At 34.9% G+C, this 12,939-nt stretch overlaps 1 protein-coding gene across 4 annotated transcripts in view; it reads left to right on the plus strand.

Annotated features, from left to right (window-relative positions):
* The window catches only part of GALNT13 (polypeptide N-acetylgalactosaminyltransferase 13), a 982,370-nt gene that overhangs the window by 564,954 nt on the left and 404,477 nt on the right, over positions 1–12,939 (plus strand). The window lies entirely within an intron of this gene.

The raw sequence follows: 12,939 nt of genomic DNA on the forward strand, positions 1-12,939 counted from the left end.
CCACTCCACTATATGAACTTTATGCTCTATATGTAAACCTGCTTTATTTTCAAGGTTTAACAATATTAGGAGATATACATGTAAATATATATATTACATATATACATACTATATATGATATTTATACTATATATATACTATACTATCATACTATATGATATTTATGATATGTATATATGATATATATTATGTATACTATATATGATATATAGAGAGATATATAGTTTATATACTATATATATATATGGTACTCAGATAAGAGCCAGCAGTAGTTCTCACTCTCAGTGACAATATCTGTCTGATCATCTCATGAATCAGGCATTGTCTGAGTGGAAATCAGAAGATAATGCCAGGAGACATCAAATGTGCAGAATATTGCACATTATAATGTGATTCTCCTATTTAGCAAAACATTCAGTGTACTGTCCCATCCAAACTCTAAATGTTCAAAAGTCTATTTACAAATGATTTTCATTTATAAAACACTATATATTTCTCATTGTTCACACTTTTTAGCAAAATCAAAGTTAGGATGCAAAAGAAAATAGTTTGAATATTTTTACTTGTTTTTCTGGTTATACTAATATTCCTCTACCATCCTACCTCCCAAAACCAGCCTGACTGCTTGAAAATCTTCATTAAGAACCATTGCTTCTTTTTTTTTTTTTGCCCCAGCTTACCCTTCCCCCTCCCCGTGTCCTGAAGTCCATTCTCTACGTCTGCATCTTTATTTTTAAATTTTATTTTATTTCTTTTGCATTTAAGAAAGCTGTTTAATTTTGTTAAATCTAGTATTTACCAATTTTTTTAAACATCTTAATTGGAGTATAATTGCTTTACAATGGTGTGTTAGTTTCTGCTGTATAATGAAGTGAATCAGCTATATATATACATATATCCCCATATCCCCTCCCTCTTGTGTCTCCCTCCCACCCCCCTATCCCACCCCTCTAGGTGGTCACAAAGCACCAAGCTGATCTCCCTGTGCTATGCAAGAGCCATTACTTCTTGAATAAAGTCCAAACTCCTGAGCCTCTAGACTTTGCCTTCATGAGGGCAGGCACCTTGTGTGTCTTGTTTGTGGCTAATATTGTCAGTGCCTGCTGTTGTGCCTGTCTTTTGGTAGGCACTCAGGAAATATTTGTCGTAGGAAGAATAAATGTCATAGCAAGGCATGCATTATCTGACCTCAGTCTACTTTCCCAAGGTTATCTCCCATAACTTATCTCCACATATTCTGTTTTAACCCAGTGAGCTTATTCTTTCTGTTCCCTGCACATACCTCCACTTTCTCCATGCATTTTAAGTGCTTTTTCTCCTTAACATGGCATGTCATCATATCTGCTTCTCGTTCTAAGAACCACCAGCTCAAGTGTAGTCTGTTCCTACGGTTTCTCTAATCTTCCCATTTAGATATTTTTCTTTTTGTCTTCCTAAAACTACCTCAGCATTTTGTTTGCATTTCTTTTACTAAATATTTTTCTCTTTTCTTTCAAATCACGGTTACTGGATATATCTTTTATCGCCTCCTTGAGGTGCCTGAGTCTAAGAGGTTGGAGTGTGTCTTAACTCCTCTTGCTTCAGTGGTACCCAGCATAGACCCTTCAGTGTGCTGATGCTCAATGATTGTTGAATGAATGGACACATGGCTTCCTTGTCCACACTTCACTACAGAATTGATTATCTTTTAGTTTGTCACGTTTTTCCTGGATATCTTAAAAACTTCCCACAGTTCATGTGATTCATTAGGAATTCAACAGAATTTGGCTCTTACAGTTATCTGAAGAATAACTTTTGATTTGAGATACATAACAGGATTGAACATTAAACTGGGTGGAAGAATCTTGACTTCTATGGTTGCCTTCTCTACAAACTGGTTGAATAAACTGGTATCAGAAAGAATGATTCAAAATAACTAACATCACATGAAAAAACACCTAATATGGTGTATGGTAATAATAGGTGCTCAGTAAATGCCCCCTCCCCCCTTTTTTTCATTTTCTATTATTCTTTCCCTTCACTTTCCTATTCTCCTTTCCTTTCCTTTTCTGGCATCCCATTTAAAAATAGTAATTTTCTTAAATAAATTTTAATCCTTTTAAACTTTTAACTCTTTGAAAACTTCTATGACCTGGATTTTATATCAATTCATCTTTTTTTCTTTTAGAGCCTTAAAATTTGTCCAGTTTTTGCACATGGGAAATCCATTTGTTTTAAGTTGACTATATAAAGCAGAAGACTAGTGAAACAGTACTGCCTTAAGCTCCTCGGATGAAGTATATGAATACAACTATTTTAAGAACCATTATTGGTTGGCAATACCTAGATATGCTTCTGGCATCTACTTCCTAAGTCTCCTTCAGAACGAATTGCTTAAATAGGGAGGCCAGATGTAGACTCACACATGTATGGTCAATTGATTTTCAAAAAAGGTGAAAAGGCAATTTAAAAAATTACATTAGAACAATTGAACATCCATATGCTGCATAAATGAACATTGATCCTTATTTTATACCATATATAAAAAATAACTAAAAAATGGGTCATAGGCCTATATCTAAAACCTAAAACTATAAAACTTTCAGAAGAAAATATTGTAGAAAGTTTTTGTGACCTTGTGTTAGGCAAAAAGATTTTCTAAATCATAGCCCATAAAATGAAAATACTGATAAATTGACCTTCATCAAAATAAAAAAATCTGCTATTCAAAGACACTGTTGAGAAAATGAAAATACAATCAACTTACTTGTAAGTTATCATATACCTGATAAGGTTCTTTTATCCAGATTATAAAAGAGTTCTCAAAACTCAATAATAAAAAAAATCCAAACAACCCAATTATTAAAAGGTCAAAATATTTGAATAGATATTCATCAAAAAGGTATATACCAAGTAAGCACATGAAAACATGCTCAGCATCTTTAGTCTTTAGGGGAATGCAAATTAAAACCACACTGTGATACCATCTTATGCCTATTGAAATAGTTAGCAACAACAAAATTGATAATAGCATGGAGAGCAAATTGGACTTTTAAATCCATACATTGCTGTTGGGAATGCAATATAGAATGATCACTTAGGAAGACCGTTTGGCTGTTTCTTATGAGGTAAAGTCAGTTACTGTGCAACCCACCAATTCCATTGCTAGGGATTTACCCAAGGGAAGTAAAAACTTAGGTTTACCCAAACACCTGTATACAAATACTTAGAGCAACTCTGTTCCTAATCACTTGCACACAACCCAAGTGTCCTTCAACTAGTGACTGGATAAACAAACTGTGGTACATCCATTTAATGCTATACTTCTCGGCAATCGAACTAGCTACTGATAAATGCAACAACTTGAATAAATTTCACATTCATTACACTAAGTGGAAAACTGGACTCAAGAGGCTATAAACTGTGTGATTCTTTTTATATGACATTCTGGAAAAAAGGTGATTATAGAGACAGAAAACGGATCTATAGTTGCCAAGGGAAGGGGACAAAGGGTGAAATTTTCTACAGAAGGGCACAAGAGAGTCTTGTGGGGATGGTACTGTTTTATGTCTTGATTTGTGATAGTAGTTACACAACTGTGTGTGTTTTCCAGAACTGATAGAACTATACGCCAAAAAGGGTGAATTTGGGAGTGGTGGAACTACTATTTTATAACTCAGTTTTGGTGGTGATTACATGGCTGTAACTCCTAGAACTGTACATAAAAAAAAAAGGTAGGTTTTTCTGAAGCTAAATTATGCTTTAATTTAAAAAATTATTTCATAATCATTCAGAGAAAGTTCACTTCTGGTTACCCTGGAACCAAAATTACATAAGTCAGTGCTAAGTAAACTCTGGTTTAAATAGAAGATTGGAGGGTAAGGACCGGTGTTGCCACAGCTGATGTGATTTCTGGGTCCTATTATGGGTATTTCTACCTCTACTAAGATATCTGGGAGGTTAAGAGTTATTGGGTGTGGGGTCGGTGTTTCTGGTTTGATGCAAAGAGTGAGTAGGCAAAGGAATTCTGGCTGGAGGACCCTGCAGGAGTTACATTCTCCTTGGCCAATTAAAATGGCACTCATAAATTTTGTGGGTTCCTTAGTGAAGAAACAGAGTCAAGTCTTGCGTGGCTTCTTTCTTTATATCCTGGATTCAGGAAGAGAAATATTGTTCTTTCCTATCCTCAGAGACAAGTACATGTGAATAAATATGAAGAAGAAAGAAAAAGTATGTTTTTTAAGAGAAAAGATCTCTTATATCATCATATTGCCTCATAGGATGACTCACTCCATGATGGTGCTTAATTCAAATTGTTTTTATTTAAAACCTAGAGAATTTAGTTATTGTGAAAAACATTTAAAGTGACTTTATAAGTAAAGAAAATTGAGGCATGGCAAAAAGCCTAAATAATTTGCCTGTAGTTGCATAGCTAGTTAGTTGCCAGGTCAGCCCATTAACATAGGATGCTTCATGAGTAAAAGCTCAGCCTTATGGGTTTACCCACATCAGGTTTATATTCTTCTCACCTCCCCCAACTACAGGACTTAAATCCTTGGACAAATTACTTAACTTTTTGTACCACAGTTTTTCAAAGTAATGATAGCGCTTATCCCATAGGATCATTGTGAAATAATACATGTAAATAACAGTGTTTGACACATAATAAGTGTTCAATAAACTTAGCTTGTTTTTATTTAAAACAAGTTCTCTTTCTACAGGGCTATCTTGCCTCCCTGCCTGAGACAAGTATCATTTCTAACATTGAGTTCTTTTTGTGTTAAGGTATTTAGATCCTGTGTCAAACAGTAGAGTGAATGTTTTTAGATATTAGAGTATTCGTAAAGGAGTTTAGATAATTTGCAGTTTTGTGACTTAGATTTTAAAGAAATAGGGTTTAAAGAAACTTGTAGTTTGAATTTGGGCTAACAATGGATGAAAGGCCAGTGTTGAGAGTCACTTTTGAGGTAAATGCTCTTTTTGGTTTCTTTTTCTGACTTTCCTTTTCTTATAAAATCAAAGAGTATATCTGTTCTACTATGTTTTGGGTGATGATAAACATTTAACAGAATGGGTAGATTTTCCTATTAGTGTACCTACAGGTAAAACACTGGGTTCTTGACACTTCTCTTTCTCATTATACCACCTTCTTGCATGAGGAATTGATTATTTCCCTTTATTTTATAATCACAGTAGTTTTCTTCTCTGCTTTTACTCTTTTCATATGAATACAATGCATTGTTTTTGCATGAAACTTTTCCTTTACATTCACTTTTAATATTTTATCATTTGATTCTCTATTATACTGATGGGAAGTTTTTATGTATGATTGGTTCCTTTTTATAGTGCAGGTTCAGTGTCTATAAATGTAATATATATATATATATATATATATAAGTTTCAGGTGTACAGCATAGCATTATAATTTGGCATCTGTATACACTACAAAGTGATCAGCACAAATCTAGTTACCATCCATCACCATACAGCTGACCTCCTTCCCCATTTCACCCACTGTCCAACCCCCTTCCCCTTTGGAAACCACAAATCTATTCTCTGTATCTATGAGTTTGTTTGGTTTTTTTTCTTTTTTAGATTCCACATATGAATGAAATCATATGGTACTTGTCTTTCTCTGTCTGATGTATTTGACTTAGTGTTACATCTTCAGGGTCTGTCCAGGTTGTTGCAAGTGGCAGGATGTCATTCTCTTTTTTTAATGGCTGAGTAGCATATATATAAATATACCACACCTTCTTTATCCATTCATCTTTCCATGGACACTTAGGTTGCTTCCATATCTTGATTATTATAAATAATGCTGCAATGAATATTGAACATAGAGGTGCATATATATTTCTGAACTAGTGTTTTCATGTTCTTTATATAAATACCCAGAAGTGGAATAGCTGGATCATATAGTATTTCTAGTCCTAGTTATTTGAAGAATCTCCATACTGTTTTCAATAGTGGCTGCACCATTTTACAGCCCCCATCAACAATGCATGAGGGTTTTCTTTTCTCCACATCCTCTAATATTTGTTATTTCTTATCTTTTTGATAATAGCCATTCTAACATTTGTGAGGTGATATCTAATCGTGGTTTGATTTGCATTTCCTTCATAAGTAGTGATGTTAAATCTTTTCATATGCCTTTTGGCCATCTGTATGTCTTCTTGGGAAAAATGCATATTCAGATCCTCTGACCATTTTTTAATTGTTCATTTGTTGTTGTTGAATTCTATGGGTTCTTCGATATTTTTGCTATTAACCCTTATCTGATATGAATTGCCAATATCTTCTCCCATTCAGTAGGTTGCCTTTTCATTTTGATGTTAATTTCCTTCTCAGTGCAGAAGCTTTTTGCTTTGATGTAATCCCATTTATTTTTGCTTTTTTTCCCCTTGCCTTTGGATTCAGATCCACAAAATCATTGCTAAGTCTAATGTCAATAAAGTTACTGTCTGTGTTTTCTTCTAGGAATTTTATGGTTTCAGGTTTTACATTCAAGTCTTTAATCCATTTTGAGTTAATTTTTGTGTATGGTATAAGATAGTGGCCTAGTTTTATACTTTTCTATATGGCTGTCCAGTTTTCTCAGCACTGTTTATTGAAGAGACTATCCTTTCTCCATTGTATATTCTTTGCTCCTTTGTTGTAAATTTATTGTCCATATATGTGTGGGTTTATTTCTGAGCTCTTAGTTCTGTTCTATTGATTTGTGTGTCTGTTTTTGTGCCAGTATCATACTGTTTTGATTGTGGTAGCTTTGTAGTATAGCTTGAAATTATGGAGCGTGATACATTCAGCTTTGTTCTTTTCTCAAGATTGTTTTGACTATTCAACATCTTTTTCTTGATTTTCTTTTTGGTGCCCCCCCCTACTGTGAATGTTTTCCATGCTACTTTTTTCTTATTTTTTTTTCCAGAATGCTTTCTGAACAATTGTGCTGTGAATTTCAAATAATATACTTCTATTTTCATGCTCTGAAGCAACATTCTCTGTCTCTGCTATTATCCACATGAGGAACAAAGATGGAAAAGTGATAAAAGAAACATAAACTGAACTATCAAAGTTGCTGCCAGTTGATTACTTATTCCAATATTTAAGAGATTTATTCATGAAATATTTTGCATTTCACTTAAAAACCCATGATAAATAGGGAAAAAATTCTTTATTCATTAAAAAAAATTAAAGTATAAATCATGTGTGTAAGCATATGTACAATTCCTCGAAATTATATTTGTGTACAAATATTCACAAGAATAATTTCCCCATTCTTTATTGACTCCCTTCTTGGCCTTATTCATCCATTTATAACATCCCTAAGTGCCTTATTTCCATTTATAACATCCCTTGAGGAATGTATGCTGGTAGCCAACAGAGCAACTTCTGTGTAGCAGGAAAAAAACAATCAGGCTGATCAAGTTGGCAATAAAAATATTGGTAGAAGTTTCTTTACAGGAAGCTTTATGAAGTGAAAACTGTATCTATAATAAAATATCTAAGCAATTAGAAATTATGAGAATACCTTAAAATGGTCTTTAAATGCTCTGTATAATTTCGGTGGGCTGTATGACATGTTCAGTGCCTAATTACATTGCTAAAATGTGATGTGGGACAAATTTTATTAAAAGTAAAAGAATTCCTATTGTAACCCTTTGCATATGTATGCCAAATTACTCTCCTCAGGCAAAGTTAAGTGGAGGTTTGATCAAGGATCTAGACTTTCTGGGTCACTAAATCCCACATAAGTATTTCTCTACTCATATGATTTCCCTTATAAGTAGGGATTTTTGCCATACAATATTTTACTTACTACTTATGTAGATACAGCTATCACTCTGAAGCAGCAATTCTCCCTATGAGAAGGCAAGATATTATCTTTGATAGGTTTATCCACAGCAGGAATCCTTCTTCTTGAGCCACATTTTCTAGCCTGTAACCTGTAGATCTTCTTTTTTTCTTTTTGTTTAAACCAGTATTGTTCAGGAAATACAGACTGAAGTAAATACAATGCCTTTCTTATGGGACTGTGATCAGTCCATTAGTCATCTAATATTTATTATCTGACCACAGCATTCACAGCAATTCAAACATATCCCTTCCTCTGCAACCTGTACAGAGTTTTAGAAACAAAACAAATGTATAATCATTAAAACAGGGATAAGCACATAATTACAAGATTGCATTGAGTTTCAGCTATAAGAATGGGAGTGACTATTTAGTGGAAGTATCCTAGGTACAATTTTAGGGAAGAAAGCTCTATGGATAGGAGGAAGGATGCTGTTCTATGGAATTAAAACAGTCTGAGTAGAGTAGAGGAGGTTCACTTTTAAAAATAAGCAGCTGGGCTTCCCTGGTGGCGCAGTGGTTGGGAGTCCGCCTGCCGATGCAGGGGACACAGGTTCGTGCCCCGGTCTGGGAGGATCCCACATGCCGCGGAGCGGCTGGGCCCGTGAGCCATGGCCGCTGAGCCTGCGCATCCGGAGCCTGTGCTCTGCAGCTGGAGAGGCCACGACAGTGAGAGGCCCGTGTACCGCAAAAAAAATAAATAAATAAATAAAATAAGCAGCTAACTACAAAGACAGCACAAAGGCAAGTTAGTGTCTGTATTCATAAACATATGCTTGTTAAATTTCCAGTTTCAGACTCATTCTCATTAAGAATATTACATTTCAAATAGGCTTTGAGAGGCTTGTGACCTAACCAGAATAAAGGCAATAGGGTATGATCTAATGGTCATTCTCCAACTTTAATTCATAATATATCTGTCTACTGGATCAAGCATTGGCTATTCCGTCAGGCAAAGGAGATTAACTGAAATCTAAATTTTACTGTTAAATAAACCAATGAGAAGTTTTATCTTTTTTTTTTTTTTTTTTTTTTTTTTTTGTGGTACGCGGGCCTCTCACTGTTGCGGCATCTCCCATTGCGGAGCACAGGCTCCGGACGCGCAGGCTCAGCGGCCACGGCTCACAGGCCCAGCCGCTCCACGGCATGTGGGATCCTCCCGGACCGGGGCACGAACCTTTGTCCCCTGCATCGGCAGGTGGACTCTCAACCACTGTGCCACCAGGGAAGCCCTGAGAAGTTTTATCTTTGTAGTTAGAATTCTGTGATAGGCTTTTCTTCATGACAGAATTATTGATCCCCCATAAAGACAAAAGCTTAGGTAAGAAAAATGTGTTAAGCTTATTTTATCCTTATTTCTTAGAGCTGTGCATCTTTTTATATTGTCAAGTTGAAAAGAAAAAAAAAAAAAATGAGTTATTTTTCTGGATAAAATAATTGGAAAACATGTTGGCTAAAGTCAATACAACTCTGAGTTTTTCTCCAAAAATGCTCTCCAATTTGAAAATAAATAAATAAACAAGTTCCTGGGTTGATGATACATTTTATTTGCCTATAATAATTTAAGTGTTACTGGAGAGTTAGGTTTATCTTATTCATCATAGAAATATCTTAGTAGCATCCTTACATTTTTAATCTAAGGCAAAATATTGATCAGCTTGTCCTAGGATGTAGTTAATACATTAGCTGATCAATTTAACTGTTCTGATAGCTTCAGATTCATAGATCAAGTGCTTTTTATAGTACTTAGAAAATCTTGAATTCTTGATTCTTGTGCTTGAATTAATTTTCAGTCTTCTTACTGTAATTCAAGTTATTGTTGGTAGAGCCATCATTAAATAAATGGGAATTTGAAATCAAACCCATAGCTGATACTGAAGGATTGCCCAAATGTTAATTAAGCTCTTAAATATGCCTTTGCTTAAAGCACCATGACCCAGGATCCCTGAATTTGTTACAAGCACTAATAAAATTTTCATGGTACTCTAGGGGTGATAAAGAGTGTTAAAACAATAAAAATGTTAGCATGTTTATGTGACATTTTGAAAACAGTCAATTACCTACATGTAGTAAAACTAAAACATTAGAAAAATTAATTCATTTTAGTCTTAGGTTGAGTTTTCATTCTTTTGTCTGGGCTTTTATATAGGCTTCTTTTATCTGACTACTTACAACTGAAGAAAACTTTAAGAAAAAGGCAAGAAGGAAACTTACTTCTTCTTTTTCTCAATTTTGAAACAATTAATACATTGACAATATACAGGGAGGTCTGTGTGCTTTCGTATTCTTTTCTTTTTCTCCTTTTTATTCATTAAACATTTATGCAGTACTGACTTTAAGTGCTGGGAAAACTAAGGTGAATGCAGTAGACATAGCCCTGGAAAATTTCTTAATCGATTATGGGATAGAGACATGTTAAGAGATAACCCCAATCAAATATATTAAGTGCCATGTTGGTACAAAGAGAAGTAGAACCACATAATCCAGCTTTGGAGCTGAGATGGGAGTGGAGAGCAAATATAAAGGGGAGTAATGACAAGATAAATCTTTCCATTTTGGTATGTTTGAAATATATATACAGAAATATTTGAGTAGGATTTACTCAGAAATTAGAAATTCCTTTTTTGTGATAAAATTGTATTATGATTTTAATACATTTAGATATTCAGTATCATTAACCTACAGAATATATGTTTATTAGAAAAAAAACCTTTTGGAGTACCTAACAATTTTGGAGGCATTCAATACATATTTTTTTTTTTTTTTGGGGTACGCGGGCCTCTCACTGTTGTGGCCTCTCCCGTTGCGGAGCACAGGCTCCGGATGCGCAGGCTCAGCGGCCATGGCTCACGGGCCCAGCCGCTCTGCAGCACGTGGGATCTTTCCGGACCGGGGCACGAACCCGTGTCCCCTGCATCGGCAGGCGGACTCTCAACCACTGTGCCACCAGGGAAGCCCCAATACATATTTTTTTGCATGTATTAATTCATCAGTTCATTCAACAAATTTTTATTGAACACTTGCTTAGTGCCAGTCATTGCACTTGAGTCATAGGAGGCCATAAATAATAAATGGAATATATAAATATATAGAAAGTTATAAGACAATAATTCTTGTGAAACAAATAAAATAGAAAAGAGTGGGGGATAGGATGTTGGGGATGAGGGACATCTTAGAAATATTAAGTAGGAGGTCTTAGTAGACCCCTTGAAAAGGTGACATTTAAGAAAATACATAAAGTTTATCTTGTGGATCTTTGGAAGTTGAGCATTCCAGGCAGTGAGCATAGCTAGTATAAAGGTGGCAATCATGCCTGCTGCATTTGTGGGGCAACAGGGAGGCCAGTTTGGCTAGAGGAGAGAGCATGTGTTGAAAATTAGTAGGCAGTGAGTTTTGAGAGGTAATGGGAAGAAGATCACATAGGGCCTTTTAAGCAGGTGTAGACTTTGGGTTTTACTTTGAGTGAAATGAGGAACCATTGTAGAGTTTTGAGGAAATGTGTGACATAGTCTGTCTTCCTTTTAAAGGGATTGTTCTGGCCACTGTGTTAAGAAGAGATATTAAGAGAGGCAATTGGAAGGATATTATAGTAACCTAAGTGAGAGGAGAAGGTAGTTCAGATGAGGGTGGAGCAGTGGAGAAAGTGATGATTAGTCAGATTTTATATTTTGAAGTCAGAACCAATAGTTTTTGCTGATGGATAGGATTTGAGGTACAAGACAGAGAGAGGAATCCAGGATGACTCCAAAATTTTGAGACTGAGCAACTAGAACATGGAGTTAACATAAACTGAATGAAAGAAAATGTCCCCTTTTACCTAACCTGCTGATATTAATATTCAGTGGTAGAATTCAGGTGGATTTTGTTAAAGAATATGGACAGAATATTTTGAGAAAAATGGAGGGAAGATAAAGAAAAATTAGGGAAAATAGCCATCTTTTGTATTTAAATTGCTTTTAGTTACTTTGACCCTTCCTTTCCCTTGAATGGTCTTTAGGATGTTAACCATGGCTGCGAGGAGAGTGATAAAATTTAAGTGATAATAATTTATAATGTAAATGATCAGAAATAGCATGGGCTTCATTTCGTGTTTAAGGTATTGCTTCTGGTATCCATATATAAATATTTAATCCCTACCAAACTATATATGCACCATTACATTAAGCTACTCTGTAGAAATCTTTTGAGAAAACATATGATGCTTTCTTAACACAATAAGTTTCATCCTTTTTTCATCTGTGAAAGAGTCCATGTAGATATTTCAAAATGATTAATGTTACATACTGTTTCACTGCTTCTACTAATAATTGCTTTTTTTGTAATATACAGTTTTCAGAATATTTTCAGCATTTAATTACATTCCATTTTTTTGTAGGGTTTTTTTTTTTCCATTAGTATTACGTAGACAAGATCCCTGCAAGAAAGATACAACACTCTTAAAAAAGAGTGACTGCGGAAAAGCTTAATAAAGAGAATATTTACAAAAGTGTGGGCAGGATTAAAGGAAACCAACAAGGGACAGTGAAGCTTGGGCAGTAGACTCACAGACTAAGGTTGCTGTTACATCCCTTAAGCAAGGGAAAGAAATAGTTTTGCAGGTTCCTTAAGATAGAGTTGTAGCTTTAAGTACAGTTGTGTCTGTTCAAAAGGACCACTCAAAAGAAATAGTAAACTTTAGTAGAGGAACAAAGCCTTGAACAAAGCAAGCTTGACCTAACTTATCTCACATGTGGTGATCCTACTTGCATATCTCATTGGATAAACACAAGAGAATACCTTAGGAAAAGGGAGCCAATTCATTCAGTCCATAAATGTCAGCATTGAGAGGGACACAGCAAACTGTAGAGAGCCAGAGACCAGATTTGGAGGAACAGAGAAGTCCAGCCAATGTGAAATTATATTTTGTAAGGGAGGAATTGATTTATATTGAGATCCACAAAGACATCAAATGTTATGACCCCTCACTATACTCCCCAGTAAAAACATTTTGCAAATAATTTTACTTTTTTAGTTTATACATATTTTTGAATTTTTACTAGAAGATATTTTCAACATAGAAAAGTTGCAAAAATCAGAGTATTATGAAGAATATCTGTATATCCTTTA

This window comes from Stenella coeruleoalba (genome assembly GCF_951394435.1).
Source record: "Stenella coeruleoalba genome assembly, chromosome: 6".
NCBI classification, from domain to species: domain Eukaryota; kingdom Metazoa; phylum Chordata; class Mammalia; order Artiodactyla; family Delphinidae; genus Stenella; species Stenella coeruleoalba.